The sequence below is a fragment of the Podarcis liolepis genome (genome assembly GCF_965112155.1).
Source record: "Podarcis liolepis genome assembly, chromosome: 2".
NCBI classification, from domain to species: Eukaryota; Metazoa; Chordata; class Lepidosauria; order Squamata; family Lacertidae; genus Podarcis; species Podarcis liolepis.
The window spans coordinates 100,988,657-101,009,180 of record NC_139555.1 but is presented as its reverse complement, the minus strand read 5'-3'; the positions used below and the strand labels follow the sequence as shown (position 1 = coordinate 101,009,180).

The 20,524-nt window shown below is 42.3% G+C and overlaps 1 protein-coding gene and 1 long non-coding RNA gene across 2 annotated transcripts in view; both read left to right on the top strand.

Moving 5' to 3' along the window:
• Nucleotides 1-20,524, top strand: part of SYNPR (synaptoporin) — a 145,524-nt gene that overhangs the window by 65,549 nt on the left and 59,451 nt on the right. The window lies entirely within an intron of this gene.
• Nucleotides 8,669-20,224, top strand: LOC310702273. Its single transcript, XR_014523425.1, has 2 exons — nucleotides 8,669-8,793; nucleotides 19,195-20,224. It is a non-coding gene; the product is annotated as an uncharacterized lncRNA (long non-coding RNA).

The window sequence follows — 20,524 nt, the reverse complement described above, 5'->3', positions numbered from 1 at the left end:
TGCCTTAATTATTCCAGGTTTTTTTATTTGCAAAAATAACAGAAAAAAGAAAAAAACAAATAATATAATAGTGATAAAACCACAGCATATAATAATTGCAAGCTGACCTTAACAATAAGAGTTATTCCATAAATCCTGTTTTAATTGTATTAATTCATATTGGCAGTCCAAATAAGTATCAAAACAAAATTGAAATAAGCAATGCATTCAAACTTTGAAAAGCTGTTAACTGACAAGAATAATGTTTTACAATAATAATTGTTAGTTTTATTTAAAATGATAATCAGGAAACTTAAAATAACTTCAGGCAGTGACAGAACTTTTCAGAGCTGTATGAAGACTCTATATAGAGTTTCTGCCTTTGATCTTTCACTACGTTTTCTGCAGACTGAAATAAGAAATGTAACTTAATATATCTTTAAAAATGAAAAATGAGCAATTAAAATTAACCTTTTCTTTTGGGATGTAGCATTTCTTTTGTAACAATGGATCATACTAATTATCAAAGTGCTTTAAATAGCATCAGTTATGCTTACGCAGTTCTGTCCAGTTATTGAGTTCACCTCAAGGTTGGATAGTATATATTCAGTTAATTAAAGTTGGAAAAAGTAATGAGTAAGTGTATAAAATTAAGAGAGAGAGAGAGAGACAGACAAGAAAGGGTATATTTTTAATTAGACAGTACAATGTGCAGATTGAAGTTGCAATTACTTAAAAATAGCCACCAGATTTCAAAATACAGTTATAGCTAGACATGATTATTTAATGAATAGATTCATACATCCATACAGTAGGAAAGAGAGAGGCACCTCAAGTGGTTAGAATAAGGAAAATGTGATGGAAACCCTAGAGGAAATGTCTGTGCTTCTATTAGAAAAGATTAAATGATAGTCCAGAACGTTCGCAAATTCGCTTAAACTGTGAAGCATCCTGAGATCTATGAATACAGAGCACTATCCAAACTTAATAAACAAACAAACAATAATGGAAAAGACCCTAGGTCAAATAAGTATTTTGTAGTGGTTTGTTTTTACATTTGCATCTTCATAAGATGCCAACCTAGTTATTATGGGGACATTATTATCTGTCATCATCATCAATCTTTATTACGGTCCAGAGACCCAACAAATCATTACAAAGCAATACACAATTCATACAGCCTACCTCCAGGTTAAACAAGCATTTTGTTCAGAATATAGGGATCATTTGTTCTTGCAACCACCGATAAAACCTTTGCCACTGCTAATGTTCTAGCATTTGTCCGGTCTTCCAGTAGGAACCTGACATAGTGAGCCTCTGATTTCCCCGGGAAAGGTACCAGCAAGGGTAGTATCAGTTCAGCCCTGGCTTGCTCATATTTTGCACAATGCAACAATTTATCTGTAAATCAGTGAGTCCATGATCAAAATTAAGTGGCTTGGAACTGAATGGGCCCTTCTGCTAGCAGAAGGCCTTTTCTGCACATGGAATGATTGTTCCTTGGCTCAACAAAGTAGTGTTGTAGGAAGAAAGTGACCACAAACTTAAGGAAGTTGCACAAATCCTGTGGACCTTCTTATGGCCCAGTAGAGTTAGCATCCTAAAGTTGGTATTTTCCTTGTTCGCTACGTTCTGGTACATTTTGACACTTTGCTGCAAGAATTCTTCCTCTTCTAGTGCTTGCGCAATAGCTCACCAAATAGCACCAACACAACATTTTCTCTCTCTGTTCATAGTTCTTTGCATCCTGGATCAGATTTGGGAGTAGCCAAACCCTCACAGCTGCTACTTAGAGTTTAACCAGTTTAGTTTAATGCCGGTTGAGATGGGAGTCCACTTAGGTTTATTCCATTATTCCTTCAAATTGTTATCTATGGAATAAGGAAGGGTACCAAAACATGACTCCAAGAACAAATACCATTTTATATTTTCAACAGGGTGTCATGGCATCAGAGGACGATTCACTTTCTCCAGTTGCACAGATTTCTCCCAAACTTGCATTTGTGTTCCAGTTTGTCAACTGTCATGTTTTTTAAACAATCTCATTTGACCTTGTTGGCTAATCTGAAATAAAGCATTTGGTTTCAAATGATAAAATGCGGTCATTGTTATGAAAAGTACTTATCGGATATTACTGAACTTCTAATAAGAAGAGGTTCTTTATCCTAATTAGTTTTGAACAGTTGCTCTCCATGGAAAAGGATGGTCAAATAAAAAGTGCTCCTTAACTCCAGAGAGATGGTGCATCTGGTGTTGACTCATTAGAAGGAAATTCTATTTTTCAGTTTGTTTTCATTACCCCATTTACAAGGAATCAACGATACATATCTAGAAAAAGGGGCACTGCTGAAATCAGAGGGGGAAAACTTCTGCTTCCAAATAGTGGTAAGCAGCAAGAGAAAGAAAAATGCTCCATTTTCCCTCTTGCAGTGGCAAAATTATGAAATTTTTACATGAAAAACCATTATATAGATTGTTATCTGGATAAGTGAGAATCTCATTGCTTGTTTGTTTTGGTTTTTTACTGCTCTTGTTATAAGCTAACATAGCTATAGGATTTTATTTATTTGTTTATATGATGATTTTATCTTGTGAAGATTAAAGCTCAAAACAATAAAAAGGTAATTAGTTGAGAAAGGCAGTAAGCAGAGTAAAAAGAAAGTACAACAAGAAGTACAAACAATGTATAGACTGCAGTTGCAATTCATAGAATCACAGAATCCTAGAATTGGAAGGGACTTCAAGGGACATCTAGTCCAACCCCCTGCAATGCAGAAATCTTCACTAAAGCATCCAAGGCAAATGGACATCCAACCTCTGGTAATAATTACAAAACTACATAATATTTCATTATTGTGTGTGTTTGTGTGTGTGTGTGTGTGCGCGCGCATGCACACACACACACACACACACACACACTTGTTCCTACAGTGGCAAACACTTTAACGGGCTGTGGTAAAATTAAGCAGGCTATGCTGAACAATGATCATGAAGGTACTGAAATATGATTGTGTGCTTGCCTGCCCCTTATGCACTGCAAGTGACTATGACACCTGATTGAGATTATGGTAATAAAAAGTATGGGGACACAATATGGCCGCCCATTGGTTAACAAAGGCTTCCATGAGCTTGCAGCTAAGATTCTTGAAGGACCACCAGCTGCTTGACGTGTCTACCTGTACCTTAAGCAAAAATACCTTGCTATCTGGTGAGGATGTTGCTGTTTTTATCAGGGAGAGGACCTTCTTGGTGGTGTAACTTCAACTAAGGAATGGCCTTTGGAATGGTTGCTGCCTTTCAACTGGCTTTTTAAAATGTTTGTTGCAGTTTAATTGTGTTGCAGTTATTTCCTTTATATGTAAACCAACCTGAGAATTCAGTTCAAGGGCAGCATCTCAGTATCTAAAATAAACAAATAAAGGTGGTTCCCTCCACATCCCCTATTGGCAGCTTGTTACATTGCAGCTTCAAGCTCACCTATTAAGTATCTGAACGCTCACTAAGATAACACATATGCCAGTCACTAATATTTCTACCTAGGCATTTTCCCATCTTTTAGACCCCCCCCCCATTTCGGTGGTTGTGTGAACAGGATCTGTTCAGTACTTCAAGAATTCTTGCTTTTTGACCAAGATGCAAGCAAAAGGAATTTTAGTATTTCATGGGTATGCATGATACAAGTGAGACTGCAGAGTACTCCTGTTCAGGGTGCTTTCTTCCAAAATATTTGATTCCATTCCTTCTCCCCTATAATGGGTTGGGAGTTACTCGTGCGTAATCCTGCTCCGTTTGAGCATTAGATTGCCTGGTTAAACCCTCCGGACTGCACAGCCCATCTCAGCGTGGCTGCCCTTAGTCACTCGTAGAATCTGTCTGTGGGCGTTTCTTAAAGCGTTGCCAACATAAGAGTTGTTTGACGCCCAATCGTCTCCGCCTCTCACTGCACGGGAGTCTCCTGTGCAGGGTGGGCGTGGGCAGCGGGGTGCTTGGGCTCTCCTCACTAACTTCCAACGAAGAGTCCTGGAGCCCCTGCACCTCCCTGTCCCGTTGCTCTCCTGGATCCCTGGTGTTACACTCATTCTCTTCCACTTCTTCCCGGCTGAGTCTCCCTCTAGCGCTTGGACCTTCCCCTGCAGAATCAGAGACCCTCTCCTTCTCCCGTGCCTCTGATGGCAGTTCCCTGACATCCCCTGATTGGGATGTTTTTGGGGTTTTCAACTCTCCTTTTAAATATTTTGGATTTTTGTAGTTCTTCAAGCCTCAGGGTTTCCCCAAGCTCGCTGACACTTCTGGTGTGTGTGGTTGGTACCATCTTGGCTATACGAATTTGCTATTAGTACGTAGGATTTTAGCCCCATTCCTCCTCTGCTTAGCTTTGGAAAGATACTGCATAGATGCAATGGAATGCTTGCTTTGTTTGCCTGTGACTCCTCTTGTCCTTAAGTGTCAGCCAAATAACTTGGTTCGCTTTATCCACGCCATCTCCCTCTCCCATCCACCTCCATTGTCTGCCTTCAGGATACTAGCAAGCCTTTTTTGTTTTGAGGACATGCAGCATAAGAGTTTTCAGAAGGCTGACAAAAAGGGAACTGGGATTAAAGGCCTTCTGCCTGAATATGCCGAGCTTTTACATTAAAAGGATATGATTGCTTTCTGCCCAAACAGCGCATCACGGGTAGAGGAGCTGGGGCCAGAGCCTATTTAATTTATTCGTGAATTATCTGGAGTCAGGGGGGTATGTGGATGATATTGTATGTTTCAGGATGGTGATACTAGATAACTCAGTCTCTGCAAACTGGGCTAATGGGCAACAAATGGCAAAAAGAGATTTGGTGTAAACAAGGGCAATGTCATTTTCACTGGGCCAAACAAAAAGAAGAATCCTCACTTAACCTTTGTGCTGAAGGGAATCTGAACTGTCTGTGATTCTCCGTGAAAGATCTTGCAGCGTGGGGGGTGAATAGATCACTAAAACATCAACGTGGCTTTGAAAAAGACAAGTTAGGGATCACAAGTGGGGATCTGCAAGAAAATGTTGGAGTGTTTCTTGAATTAATACCTCACAGACTGCCTCTTTCCATATGAACCTACTCAGACCCTGAGATAATCTCTGAGGCCCTTCTTTTGTTTTGGTATTTTGACTTATTACCTGCCCTGAGGTCCCTGGGAAGTAGGAAGCGTAGGAGCTTTATAAATAAATTGTAATTAATTATCAGTGTTACTAATTTTGTAAGACCAACGTCACTGACGTAGTAAAACTTTGTGGCTCTTCTGCTCAGCAGTCTGGAGTTGAAAATTGTTGAAATCACTAGTGCCCATCAAAATATTTCGGTTCGAAATCTCACCAGAGGGAGTCATGATAAGTTGAAGGATACCTGCACAACCCTCTAATCACTGTGACATGGCTGATTTGTTTATGAAATGCTAATTTTGACTTTTACGTTGAGGTCAGGTTCTTGCATGAGTTATCAAGATAAGTGCAGATACCTCTTTTTATAGCACTTAATTGTCCATCTGAAATATTTGTCAAATACCCACCTAGATGTTTCACATGTTTGCTTTAAAAAGGAACTTTGTGGTCTAGCTAATGGAGACTCCAGAGATAACAGGCAGGCCCCTGGCCCTGTTCTTTTAATAATAATAATAATAAATTTTATTTATATCCCACCCTCCCCAGCCACAGCCGGGCTCAGAGTGGCTAACTTCAAATGTATAATACATTAACATAAAATCAGACAATCAATTAAAATACATCCTCAAATCAGAGCAGGATCAGAATAAAATCCAATCGGATAGCAACCCGCAGATTAGGGTTGGGGACCTTAAATGCTCACCAGGCCCAACTGTTTGTGCTGAACTTATACGGGCCTGTGAGAAAAATTGGGAGACCACTTTCATGCAAGTTCTTATGAAAGGGGAGAGGGAGTCAGACTGAACCCTGACCAAAGGCCTGGCAGAACAGCTCCATCTTGCAGGCCCTGCAGAAAGGTGTCAAGTCCTGCAGGGCCCTAGTCTCTTGTGACAGAGCGTTCCACCAGATTGGAGCCACAGCTGAAAAGGCCCTGGCTCTAGTTGAGGCCAGCCTAACCTCTCTGTGGCCTGGAACCTTCAAGATGTTTTTATTTGAAGACCGTAAGTTCCTCTGTGGGACATACCAGGAGAGGTGGTCCCGTAGGTATGAGGGTCCTAGGCCGTATAGAGCTTTAAAGGTTAAAACCAGCACCTTAAACCTGATCCTGTACCCCACCGGGGCGTGCAGCTGGTATAGCACCGGGTGAATGTGATCTCGCAGCGAGGACCCCATAAGGAGTCTCGCCGCGGCATTCTGCACCCGCAGAATGTTTTCTGTATTGTATTGTATTGTATTGTATTGTATTGTATTGTATTGTATTGTATTGTATTGTATTGTATTGTATTGTATTGTATTGTTTTCTGCCTTTCATTCCATGGGTCCCAAATTCTGATTTCTTAACTAGAATTTCTAAGGTTAAATCCAAAACTGGAGCATGTGGAGAAGTGCCTTCTTCTTCCACATAAACCTGCCCCTCCTTTAGGTGTTTCCACCTTTAGAGGTTAGGTAGGTTTCTGAGAAAGAGCCATAAAAGTCATAGACACTCCCCGTCCTCTAGAATGGCCTCCCCAGTGAGGCTTCCTCAGTGACAGGCGCACAGGGACCTCTCTTGTGCCACCTGCTCAAGAGCAGGAGTATTATGCATGGGGGGTCTGAGCCCTCATCTGCTTTATGTAGATCAGGCTTCCTCAACCTCGGCCCTCCAGATGTTTTGAGACTACAATTCCCATCATCGCTGACCTCTGGTCCAGCTAGCTAGGGTTCATGGGAGTTGTAAGCCAAAAACATCTGAAGGGCCAAGGTTGAGGAAGCCTGATGTAGATGATTGTTTTGGCCAACCTTATAAGGTTGTTGTATAGATTAAGGAAAGCTGTTTATATGGAATATCCGGGGGGCGGGGGGGGGGGGGCTTATACCAATAGTATCATCAGTGATTTCATTTTAGAAACTTATTGCAAGATAGTGCTTGTAATTTGCCCTCCAAGGTAATCTGCTCTTTGTACAGCACTGTAACTAGAGTTCCCATGAGGGCTGATTTATTTATGATTGTAACAAAACAATTATCCAACCTGCCTGACTTAATTGCTTTTTAATGTCGTAAAATGATGTACCAAGCAATGCGTGTTTTAATCAGCTAATTGAGTGGCCAAACATAAAAAGCACCCAGTTCTTTGAACCAGACCTTTTATTTGCAGTTTGGAGCATGTAAATAGTTCTTCCAATTGTGAAAGATTAAGAACGAATTTACATGTTTCGCTGTCTCTTCTTAGCTTGCCTCACTCTTAAGCAATTTGCTCAACATAACAGGAGTTGTGGTGTTTCACACACTCCACTGGCCAATACTGCTACATGAGGAGCAGGTATGTGCCCACAACACCTCACTGCAACACAGGCTGCTTTTGCTGAATAGCTGAAGGTGCGGACCAGGAACCAAGATGATGGGCAGGTTCAGATGCCAGAAAGTGATCACAGATAATTTAGGTCACTGTAAGGTGTGTGTTTTAAGGCCTTACAGTTTTGCCTGGAAACAAGCTGAGTGAGATCCAGTGACAATATTTAAGTACAGATTAAAGATACTAATTACAGTAGGACCCGGTTAATAACTTACATTCTAGACCAACTATGTGTATTCATCAGGTAAAGTGAAATTCATTTTTATGGCTGCCCGCTAAAAGCTCCCCAAAGCAGTACATAAAAAAGTTAACCACAATAAAATACATATTGCAAAACATATTGCAGAATGTAATAGACGTACCAGATGGAGATTCTGGTGGTGGACCAACTACAGTTGCAACAGGCACAACTTGATCAACTGCAAGAAAAGCTGGTTCTCGGACCCTGAAGCTGCAGGATTGACCTTGAGGAAGGTCTTCAATCCCCACTCCCAGCACTGCTTGTGTGTACACCATTCATTTAAAGTACACATCATACATTTAAAGTACACTGCAAAAATCCTGGGCACTCTACAGTGGTGCCTCGCAAGACGAAAAGAATCCGTTCTGTGATTCTCTTCGTCTAGCGGTTTTTTTGTCTTGCGAAGCAAGCCCATTGACGGATTAGCGGATTAGCGCTATTAGCGGCTTTTAGCGGTTTATCGGCTTATCGGATCAGCTGATAAGCGGCTTAGCGGCTTAGAAAAAGGGGGGAGGGAAAAAAACCCCGCAGGAACTCGCAAGACATTTTTGTCTTGCGAAGCAAGCCCATAGGAGATTCGTTTTGCGAAGCACCTCCAAAACGGAAAACTCTTTCGTCTAGTGAGTTTTCCGTCTTGCGAGGCATTCGTCTTGCGGGGCACCACTGTAGTTTGTTAAGAGTGCAGGGGATTTTAGCTCTATGATGTGTCAACTATAGTCCCCAAATTTCTTTAGGCAGTGTTTTAAATGTGTGGTGTGTATGCAGGCTTGGCCTATGCATGCAAATCTCTGAAATATGTTTCTGTAAAGCAGTGTTACCATTTTATTAGTTTTCTTTTTTCATTTAAAGTTTGCTTGTTGCTTTCTGTTGCCTTGTTGCAGAAATCCATGCTTCTCAAGCATGTATTTTGAAACCAGAAGGATTGCTCTGAATTTGTTGTTTTTCTTTTGATAGTCCTATCGGTGTTATGAAAAGCGGGCATGCTCTGTCAATACATTTTCTACATATTGCAGGCATATGAACAATCCACACATTTTGTGGAAAGAACCAGCCTGATACTAGATGAAAACGAATTGTGAGATGGGGAACAGCATTGAGATGGCCGTTTTGTAAGTTCAAGTTCTCATGCGTGAAATGACAGCACTTTCAGAACTTCAGGTTTATGGAGCCTCTAGCAAACGGGATCTTTAATAAGGGATCCAGAAATGTTATGACAGCACATAGAACAATGCCTAGGTATTGTCCCAAGTTGCAGACCCAATCTGACAGACATCGGACCTGGAATATTCTCACTCTGGGCTTTGTGTGTTGGTTTCTTTTTGTGGCCCACAAGGACATCTCAGGGTGTCAGCCATCAAAGGTCCTTTTTTCTCTTCTGCCATTACTACCGGCTCAACTCAGATGGATCCAAGTCTTCAAAACATCATTAAAGGCAGTTCTGCACCATACATTTAAAAAACATCCAATGCACATGACGTCCCCCAAAGATTCCTGGGGGCTGTAGTTTCTACTCACAAAGCTACGATTCCCAGCACCTTTAACATAGTACTGCTTTTCGTGTATGTTTGTGATGGAGAAGAAGCTATTGGAAAGCACTTGGAAACAATGGCAGAGTTAGCTGCATGGGCGCCCCAAGCAGTGGCCAGGCCGTGCACTCGGGGGGGGGGGAGTTGTGGGGCGGCAGTATGATCCGCCGCATGTGGTGGCACCTTGAGCCGCTGTGCACAGGGGTGGCAGGGCAAGCCCCCCACAGTGTGCCTTTTTGTCACCCCCCAGGGATGACACCTGGGGCGGACCGCCCCCACTGCACCCCCCCTCCTATGCCCCTGCTTGGCATTAGCTCCAGTTGGCTCTCCAAAAAAGGTGTCTGTGTCAGACTCCACCCTTTTTATTTATTAAATTTATATGCCACCCTTTGTCCAAGGTTCACAGGGCAGCTAAAAGTATAAAAACACAAAAATACACAGCATAATAACAAACAAAGCAATAACCTCCCACCATGGATCCTATGTTGGTGATGGACACTAAAGCACTGCCTGGATTGTCCCCTTACAGGCACCAAGCCCATCTAATTCTCTGGCCTGCCTTCCATGAACACAGTCTTAACAGTGAATCCGTAAGTGACCGTGGAGGTCAATTCTGGATCCACACGTCCTTCCACAGTGGGGACATAGGTTTCCGGGCGGAAGTTGATCATGGTGAGGGTTTGCCAAATGTTCCTTCCTTTTAGCACGTTTCTCCCTTTCGTCCTGAGTTTGAACGTTTTCAAAGTCCATGACACCTTTTCGTAAAGGCTGTTCTCTAGTTGGAACGCTCACAAGCCAGTGTTTCCCAGTTATCAGTGCTTATGTTACATTTTTTTTTTAGATTTGCCTTGAGAACGTCTTTAAACCTCTTTTGTTTTCCATCAGTATTACACTTCCCATTTTTAAGTTCGGAATAGAGCTCTGACCTACTACATACTTAGCACAGAGTTTTATTACATGTATCAGTGGCGAGGAGGCAAGGAGTGTCAGCAGAGAGCAGTTTATTTTTTGCAATAGAGATGTGATTTGTACTATTACAGACACATAATTATTGAGGAGCAGAACCAACATTTGCATAATACAGTAGCCTCTGACTTTGCTCGTTATATAAGCTAGTATATGCATGTTCAGTTAAGTGAGCCATCCTCTCTACCCTCACATTCTTGATCCTACTTCCAGTGGACACAGGTGGGCAGTCAAATGTTTTGGAAAGTAATTGGTTGCATTGCGCTTTCCCTGAATTAAACAGCTTCCCTAGCTCTAGTTGCCATAGCAAAGAAGTTGAGTGTTCCCTTGATGCGAGCAATAATTATGGTGATTATGGAATGATTCCCCCCCTTTTTTTGGAGCAGCTATTGCAAGTGGTTATATTCCGGTCCAAAGTACAATGTGAATGACACGTTAATTGTGTTTGAAGAGAAGAGGAAGCTGCTCTTTTGCTAGGGAAATGACTGTGAAACAAAGCCCCAGAGGTGAAACAAAGAACCAGCATAATAGTTCAGTGGCAGCAAAAATAAATGCGCCGTGAGAAGGGCACACAGAAAGGACTTCAGTGCCAGCGAAATGTATTCAGTTTGGCCCAGGTGATTGGTAAGCATCTGCTGTGCTGTCAGGGGTCCCCACCTCTGTGCCAGGGGTCACCTAGTGTTGGCAACACTTAAACTCTGCTCCCCCAAACAGTGGCGTAGCGTGGGGGTGCAGGGGGGGCCGGCCGCACCAGGCGCAACATCTGGGGGTTAGGGTTAGGGGGCGCAAATCCACGGGTTAGGGGGCGCAAATTACTTGCCTTGCCCCGGGTGCTGACAACCCACGCTACGCCACTGCCCCCGAAGGCCCCAATTTCCAGACATGCTTCACCAAGCTCACACTTAGATCTCATTCCTAATGGGACCCTCAGGGCAGTGAACAACCATCATAGAAACGTAGCAATAGACCAAGTAACAAGCAAGCTTCTGCTGAAGTGGACTCCAGTCTACAAAAGCTTGTGCCATGTTTAATATTTGGTGTCAGTTTACTGTTGGAGGCAGTATTCTACTGAATACCAGTGCTGTGCTGTTTGCAGCTTCCCATAGGTGTCTGGCTGGCTATGGTGAGAACAGGATGCTAGGCCAGACAAGCCTTTGTCCTGCTGCAGATGCTGGTTTTCCCTACAACCTGATGTAGTTTGTGTGCTAAGTCCAAAGAAGGGCATTTACCTTCAGAATGTCAAACAAGAAAGAAAGCAGGACTACTACATGTATTCTGAATAGAACATGACACTGGATGCAGAATTCCTGTTCCATCGCAGCAATGTGAGGCACTGCTAAGCAGGGTCAGAATGAAGCAAGGAAGCATGGTGGTAATAAGGTTGTGTGAGCAGCTATGATGAGCACAGACGAATAAGCCCTCGTACCCGCTGCTGCCAACCTGGCACTTCCCCCATCCTCACAATAGAGCCAGTGTGGTGTAGTGGTTAAGAGCGGTAGCCTCGTAATCTGGGAAACCGGGTTCGCGTCTCCGCTCCTCCACATGCAGCTGCTGGGTGACCTTGGGCCAGTCACACTTCTTTGAAGTCTCTCAGCCCCACTCACCTCACAGAGTGTTTGTTGTGGGGGAGGAAGGGAAAGGAGATTGTTAGCCGCTTTGAGACTCCTTAAAGGGAGTGAAAGGCGGGATATCAAATCCAAACTCTTCTTCTTCTTCTTCTTCTTCTTCTTCTTCTTCTTCTTCTTCTTCTTCTTCTTCTTCTTCTAACTTCTTCCTGGTCCAGATGAACAGCAACAGAACTTAATTCAGCTGAAGCAAAAATAAAATAAAAAATGCATCATTTGCATAATTTATACAGGTTGCAAAATTCGGCTTTTCATGGCACATAATTTTGTTTTTTGATTGTAGCCTACTGTACACACATCCCTGGCAGAGTGTAAACTATTCAACAGCAGCAAAGATGTTTCTGCATGCCTCCCAACTGCACTGGCAACCAGTGAAAACAGGAGTTTAGAATCTTTTGTCTCCCCTCTTCATTTGTCACATACATTATTTGTTTGTTATTTATTAATTTGTTAGTCACTTTATCTTGCCCAGGGCAACCCAAAGCAGCTTAAAACTAACCAAACAGACAGACACACACATCCTAATACATTAAAATCAAGAGGAAAATGAAATATATTAAAAACATCCCATCCACAGATAGGTAAAAGCCAAGGCCTGGTTATAGAGTAAAGTTTTCACCAAGTGAAACTGAACTGAACTGGAGGCAGTGCCGGATTTACGTATAAGCTAAACAAGTTTATACAAGCTTAAATAGCCCTCTCTTGGGGGGCCCAAAAAAATTTAAAGGGAAAAAACCTGGATGTACATTTCCAAAATATAAGATAAAAAAAGTAATAAAATTAAACCTACATACAGCAACAGTGTTTTGTGTTGTGTAGGCTCCTATGATGTAAGTAGTGGGCCCCGCCTGCTAGCCTGCTCCGTAAAATATCACTAGTTAGATACCTATTAGGTCCATAAATTACCATATAGCATATATTCAACACACACACACACAAAAAAAAAAAACAATGACAATTTGTTGTTGACAAAGGACAGCTGGACATATAAAGGGCCCCATTACCTTCAGTAGCTTAGGGCCTCAATAAACCTAAATCCGGCCCTGACTGGAGGTTATACAGTGGTACCTCGGGTTAAGTACTTAATTCGTTCCAGAGGTCCGTTCTTAACCTGAAGCACCACTTTAGCTAATGGGGCCTCCTGCTGCTGCCGCACCGCCAGAGCACAATTTCTGTTCTCATCCTGAAGCAAAGTTCTTAACCCGAGGTACTATTTCTGGGTTAGCGGAGTCTGTAACCTGAAGCATATGTAACCTGAAGCGTATGTAACCCGAGGTACCACTGTAATCTGTGATAGGGCTTCTGATAGTTGGGACAGAGATCCAAATCCTAACCATGTCTACTCAGAACTAAGTCTTTTTATAAAATTGGCAGGACTTATTCCCAGGTAAGTGGAGTTAAGCTTGTGGCCTAAATTCCCTATTTTTAACTGGAATAGAAGCAAGTAGATGCGCGTGTTTATTTCTGTCCACCACAGTGAGCTTCTTGATCAGGGGTAGGCAACCTAAGGTCCGAGGGCCAGATCTGGCCCATTCACCTTCTCAATCCGGCCTGCGGATGGTCCAGGAATCAGCATGTTTTTACACGAGAGCCAGTGTGGTGTAGTGGTTAAGAGCGGTAGTCACGTAATCTGGGAAACCGGGTTCGTGTCTCCGCTCCTCCACATGCAGCTGCTGGGTGACCTTGGGCCAGTCACACTTCTGTGAAGTCTCTCAGCCCCACTCACCTCACAGAGTGTTTGTTGTGGGGGAGGAAGGGAAAGGAGAATGTTAGCCGCTTTGAGACTCCTGAAGGGGAGTGAAAGGCGGGATATCAAATCCAAACTCTTCTTCTTCTTCTTCATGAGTAGAATGTGTCCTTTTATTTAAAATGCATCTCTGGGTTATTTGTGGGGCCCGCCTGGTGTTTTTACATGAGTAGAATGTGTGCTTTTATTTAAAATGCATCTCTGAGTTATTTGTGGGGCATAGGAATTCGTTCATTTTTTCCCTTCAAAATATAGTCCGGCCCACCACATGGTCTGAGGGATGGTGGACCGGCCCATGGCTGAAAAATGTTGCTGACCCCTGTTCTTGATGCTAAGCTGATTTCTCTCATCTTTTTATTCATGATTTGCTTTGTAGTTTTCATCTCTGGCCACTAGAGAGCAACCATGGCTCAGCGTTACTGTCTTTGCTAAAAGAGCATGAAAGTAGTTTGATATTCAGCTACTCAGGAAGGGCAGCGATTTAAGTGAAAGAGCATTGAGTACAGGGTGCATTGTGGAGGGGTGTGTGTGCTATATTTGCTTTTTTAACAGCTACCCAGCAACTCAGAGTGATCTGATGAGAGACTGTAACAGTGACAACTCAGTGTTGCTGTCTCTGAAGTGTGATTGATTTTTGGCAACTGGCAACATGCCTCTGCCACATTCCATGTTTTTTGTTTTAAATAATGGTCCCTAAGATACCCATGCAAAATTGCAGAATTAAACTGATGCCTGCATGCTTCCTTAAGTCACCGCAACCTCCTGCAGCAGATAGCTGGCATACATGAGGTATGGACTTCCTTTGGGAGACAATAGAGTTGGCTGGGAAGGACGTAAAGAGACCTGCTGATCACTTCCTTTCTAGCCACACAAGGCCTCAAAGTCATCTTGCTGGTGAGAGAAAATACGTCAGACCATGAGCCATACTGCCAATTTGTGACACTGCTGCCCCACCAGGTGGGTGAAAGGGACCAAGAGGATAGGAAATGTGGAAAAGATCAGGGACTTTTATTTGTAAGGGTTAATTTTGTCTTGGGCTGGGCTGGGCCAAGGACGAATCCCAAAAATGGCTCCCTGTTCCCCACAAGGGAAGCTCTACATGTGGATCAAGGGTGAAAGATAGATCAACATCAGGATCCTCCCACCTGAGGCAGTGATCTCATCTTGCTTTATGTGTGGGCCGGCCCTAAATAAAGATCAGCATTGGGATCATCTGCCCCTGTGGATTCTGCCGCCTGGGTCAGTTGCCTCATCTTGCCTCACAGGTGGGCTGGCCCTGGTCTTGTGTGAGAGAGGGTGCAGAAGCAAAGGAACTATTCTTCAGCTACTGACATTGTAAGATCTGATCCATTGGGAGCAGCTACTCCTGTGTTGATTGGGAACAGACTGCTGTTTTCATTTCACCCAGATACAAATGTGGCCATTCAGTAAAACCCCGTTGCATTTGATCACAGTGGGCTAGATGGTCAGATGAAAAGTGAATATAGTCAGGCCTTGGAGAAATAACTCTTCAAAAAAATTCCATTAGGCGGCAACTTGGGGTTTTTGATTGACAGATCCTCTTATGAAGCTAATATTGTAAGTTTGGCTATGAGTAAAATAATGATTCTTATGTGGGAAGCAGGATAAGGAAGACAATTAGTAGTTTAATAACAGCTTTCTACGGGCTGAATAGTAGCTGGAAACTTAAAGTACAGTTGATGGTAATCAGCTGATTTTTTTTAACTCCTAAATAAAAACAACAGCAGCAAAAAAAAAAAGAATATAAACTCATCTTGCTCCTTCCTACCTTTCAGTGTTTTCTGTTTTTGCATGATTGGTGGTGCATTTTAACTGCCTTGTATTTGAGAAAGAGAGAGAGAGGAAAGGAGGTTGTTTCTGGAAGTGAGCAAAGCGCAGAATAGTGGGCATGGATGAACAGAGCAATGTTAACATGGTGCAAGAAATGCTGTCATGAACTGTGGAGTAAACTGCCTGATACAACAGAAGCTGAAAGGTTCTCCAAGGTTTATGAAGAGAAGATGTATGGATACTTAGTCTGGCCTCCTCTTAAAAATATATATGGAAAAGGATTCTTCTCATGATTTCCCTAGTCATTTTCCCCTGTTGTCCAGCTTTTCTTACTATGTGCAAAAAATGTCTGGATATGCATAAGGTTCAGGGCTGGTCTACCCATAATGCAAGATGTCTGAAAAATGTCTGGATATGCATAAGGTTTGGGGCTAGCCAGGGGCATGGCTAGATACTTAAAAGAGAAACAAATCTGAATATAATGTATATGTATAGTTGCTTCTGGGCAAATTAAGGTGGCAAGTGGGCTCGGGGATGTTCTGATTTCTTTAAAAGTCAGGAGACTGTTACATGCATCTGCCATGTCACATCTAGTTTGTTGTTGTTGTTTAGTCATGTCCGACTCTTCGTGACCCCATGGACCAGAGCACACCAGGCACTCCTGTCTTCCACTGCCTCCCACAGCTTGGTCAGACTCATGTTAGTAGTTTCAAGGACACTGTCCAACCATCTCGTCCTCTGTCGTCCCCTTCTCCTTGTGCCCTCCATCTTTCCCAACATCAGGGTCTTCTCATGAGGTGGCCAAAGTATTGGAGCCTCAGCTTCAGGATCTGTCCTTCCAGTGAGCACTCAGGGCTGATTTCCTTAGGAATGGAGAGGTTTGATCTTCTTGCAGTCCATGGGACTCTCAAGAGTCTCCTCCAGCACCATAATTCAAAAGCATCAATCCTTCGGCGATCAGCCTTCTTTATGGTCCAGCACTCACTTCCATACATCACTACTGGGAAAAACATAGCTTTAACTATACGGACCTTTGTCAGCAAGGTGATGTCTCTGCTTTTTAAGATGCTGTCTAGGTTTGTTAGGTAAGAAAAATGCCTGGGATTTTACAGGGTTTGTGCTTCCTTACAATGTTTTGTTTCTGTGAATAAAACAAGCACGGGGGTGGGGGGTGGGGGGTCAGTTGCCTGTTCACATGGATGCCTCGAAATTTGAAATATTTATTGAGTCATGTAGCATTGGGTTGTAAAATTTTGAGGCCAGCTTCTAGAAACATGAAATACTCTTCTAGCCTTGAATACAATCCTAAAACAAGACACTTTCCACCCTTTGCAGAACACCGCTGCTGTTGCTGCCCTTAGAAACCGAGAGCCAGAGCATATATTTATATTTCTAGGATTTGCTGAAATCCTTATAAAATTTGCCAGGAAAGCTGGAAGTGACTTACGACATGATTGTGACTGCTGAAAGCATCCCAGCTACATGAAGCAGAAGAACAAGAGGTTTGGAGATTTGCTGCCACACTGTGCATTGAGTTCATAGTCTTGTTCTTTCCCACTCCAAACAATACTGCTGTAAGTCAGAAATGATTCTGCTGTAAATCTTAAGGATCCAGTCTGCAAAAACTTTCTTACTGAGAACTGTATTATTATTTTTTAATATAGCTGCCAGGAGGGTGTCTTTGTTTACATTTGGCATGCCAAAAATCCCTCTCTGAAACCAGCTTACATAATAATGTTTCAGCCCTGGTTTACTTATTAGCATTGCAAACTGCAGCAGTAAGCCATGGATTGATGCACACTCTGTGACATTTGCATTTAGAAATGAAAAGGCAAGTGTTCATTAAGTAGTGTGCCATTTCGAAAAGGAAAGGGGAAAAAATATTTCCAGTTGTATTTAAGGCTTAATTAATTTGTGTGTGTGTGTGTGTGTGTGTGTGTGTGTGTGTGTGTGTGTGTGTAAAACGTTCCCCAGATACTTTTGCCACAAGGGTTATTAGCAAATGCACACTGCCATCTTATTATTTTAGTTGCTGTGGCTAAGACATCAGCCTATTATAGCATCCTGAAAATGCCTTTAGCCTTGTAAATATTAGAAAAGAGTCTGAATATAAACCACAATAGTTCTGATGGCGCCTGGGAATTAAATTGCATAGTTCTAGAAAGCTCTGAATTGCAAGTATTCAAACATAAGGACTTGAGGCCTGATGACACTTACATGTGTTATGCAGTGCTGCTGTTTTGTTAATGTTTCTCTAAATGGTAGGGGTGAGGTATTTCTGAGAGTACTGACCATTCCTATAATTCAGGTGTGCTTTGAAGGTGTTCTGTGGGCTGAAGCAGCTATCCTCAACACTAGAACTTTCTGTGAAGGACAAGACCAGGGCTGTCTGTCAATGTTTTAAGCTTTTGTTTTGTTTTGTTTTGTTTTGTTTTGTTTTGTTTTGTTTTATAGTGGCTTTATTTTTTTGTCATATTTTTAGGTAGGCTTGAGCTTTCTTTTCATAAAAAAGTGACTAAATGCAATTAAGAATAATAAATAATATTTGCCCATCTACCATTCTGTTGTGTGTACTGCTTAGAAAGGTTTGGGATTAAGTGGTCTTTAAATCTCCCGAAAGCGATAAATCACAACCAGCACACAGGAGACACCTGCAGCCCTATGCTTCCATACCATGCAATTCTACTCACAAGGGAACTCTCTCCCTAGAAAAGCCAGACTGGCTCCCTCCTTGTTGTCCTTCTGCTGGTAGACTTTCTTGTTCCAACAGGGAACTGGCAGCTTTTAATGAAAGGGCTGGTGCCATGCTCTTCTTATTGTAATTATTTGTATGGTTTTATTAGATTATAATAAATTTTAACAATGTTTAATTGTTCTTCATTAATTGTTTCTTCTATGTTTTTAGTGATTCTTATTTTTATCTGTAAGCCACTTCAATTATTATTATTTTATTTACCATTATTTATTAAATTTATATGCTGCCCTTCATCCAAAGATCACAGGGTGGTTTACAGTATAAGGTTGTTGGGCGCCTGACCCCCACCAGCCCCAGCCAGGGCAGACAGTGATCAAGGATGATGGAAGTTGCTGTCTGAAACATCTGGAAAACCTATTCCCACCATCCTCGATGTCCCTGTCAGGAGAAAAGGCAACGTATAAATAAAATATAATAAAAATATAGTAATATTTACAACAAGTTTAGCAAATGATAACCTTATTGCCTCTATAAGTAGTGGTCAGGTTCCTCATGGCACAAACTCTTGAATTCCTGTAGGCTTTCTTGTGCGGAGGAAAGGTCCAATTAGGTGACTATATATTTCTCTTCTGATCTTTGCTTCGATCCAAGAATTCTTGCCATGTGAGCAAGAAGCCCTTGCAGTCCCCGGCCAAAGTGCGATGCCATAACCACCTGTGTTCTCAAGCTGCTCCTGAGGGTCTCCTGACCCTTTGGAACCAGAGTGAGATCTTTTGGGATCTTTGGATCCAGACTCTATGAAACTCAGTGAGAGATGTGGGGTTTAAATAACAGTGACAGGAGGACGCAGATCATTCCCGATTCAATTACAATGGGATTTTGTCAATGGTAAGTTTGGGATTTTTTCCTCCGTGTTTCTCAATCACCTTTTCACACTGTGTTGGATACGCCTGTTGGTCAGTCTTGCATTATGTTACTCTACCTGTTCTTGCTGCATGTCATTGTGAGATGCGTATGGAATGTTGACTAAGTGCCTCCTGTGTATCGTCCAGTGTAAAAGACATTCATTCATCAGGCAGCTGTGGTTAAGGCAAATTCCGAGTGAATTTGTGAAAGTTTCTTTCTTCCCTGTGTAATCTGTATCTCTCTTTATTTTGCAGAGCTGACAAAAGAGAACGAGGAAAATGAATGGCCTGGCATTGAAATTTCCCCCAGCAATAGGAGATTAGAGAGAGATGTCTCTTGGGTCTTATTCTTTGGGAGTCCAATACAGTTCACCATATACAAGTATTCCCATACTATGCTTAGGCTATTCGGTTCATTGTTAGACATGGCAGCTTATTATTGGCTTAGCTTCAGAATGTTCCTGCAAGTCACTCCTGTGCCCAAACGGAAATGCAGATTCCATGGACTCTAAAAAAAAGTGAGGCGCTGCAAGAGCTTTCATCACCATTTTCTTTTTTCATACCTGTCATAGTGTGCTTTTATACACTGGAGTGGCATCAGAACAATCCTATGTTATATTAAAATAACATAAAACAGAAGAGGTTTATGAATTATGTAAAGCTATGCCCAGGCTGAAGTGGCTTGCTGTTGGGTTTAGCGCAGGGCTGGAGTATTTTGCCCAGCTTTCTTAAGCATTTCACAGGGATAGGAGTGAAAATGCTCCCCCAAAGTTTGATTTTATCTTCGGGGGGGGGGGGAATTCTAAGAAATTTCATGACCAAGATGCAAGTCTTCTTAAATAACCAAGGATTTCACACACACATTATTTTTTTTAAATAAAAAGTGTGTTGCTAAAAGCAGAAAGTCCACTTCGTTTTGGCCACCAAGGAATTTCAGCTGGAGAATCTGAAGTTCCTGATCACAGAATTTGCACCCTCTTGCCCCCCATTTCAGAATTCTAACTCTCACTTCTGTGTTGTCATCGCTAACACGCCAGCCCAGAAGTGAGAGGCCAAGTTCTTCTCTCAATTATGCTGATTCAACGCCATTAGGTTCGGGAGGCTTGCAGAACATAGCCCAATGACTCCCTCGGGTTTGGCCCTCTCCTGATTAATTTTTAAAACACATGACGTGCATTAATTTTATTTTGAGATTGTGCTTGTTTTTCTCTACCTTTGATGTAAAACAGAACTGCACAGTGATCTGTCCTCAGTTATAATAATATTAAAAAATGTTTTACTACAATGTTGTACCTTGTGGTTTTCTTGAGCATGGCTTAGTGGTCATAGAAATTAATTACAAGGCAGCAGCAGCAGCAGCAGCAGCAGCAGCAGTGGAATACAGGGAGAAACAACCAGTGAACTGATCTGATGTTGATTCAGTAAAATCAAACAGTTTTGCAAATAGTGAGCCATCACGGGAACCCGATCACTTTCAGGAGATAATGTTGCCATGCATTTCTTCTGGACTGGCACACACAGCTACTTTCACAAAGTAAAAGAAGGCGTTTTTGAGAATTCAAATCTTGCTGAAATGTAAGTGGCA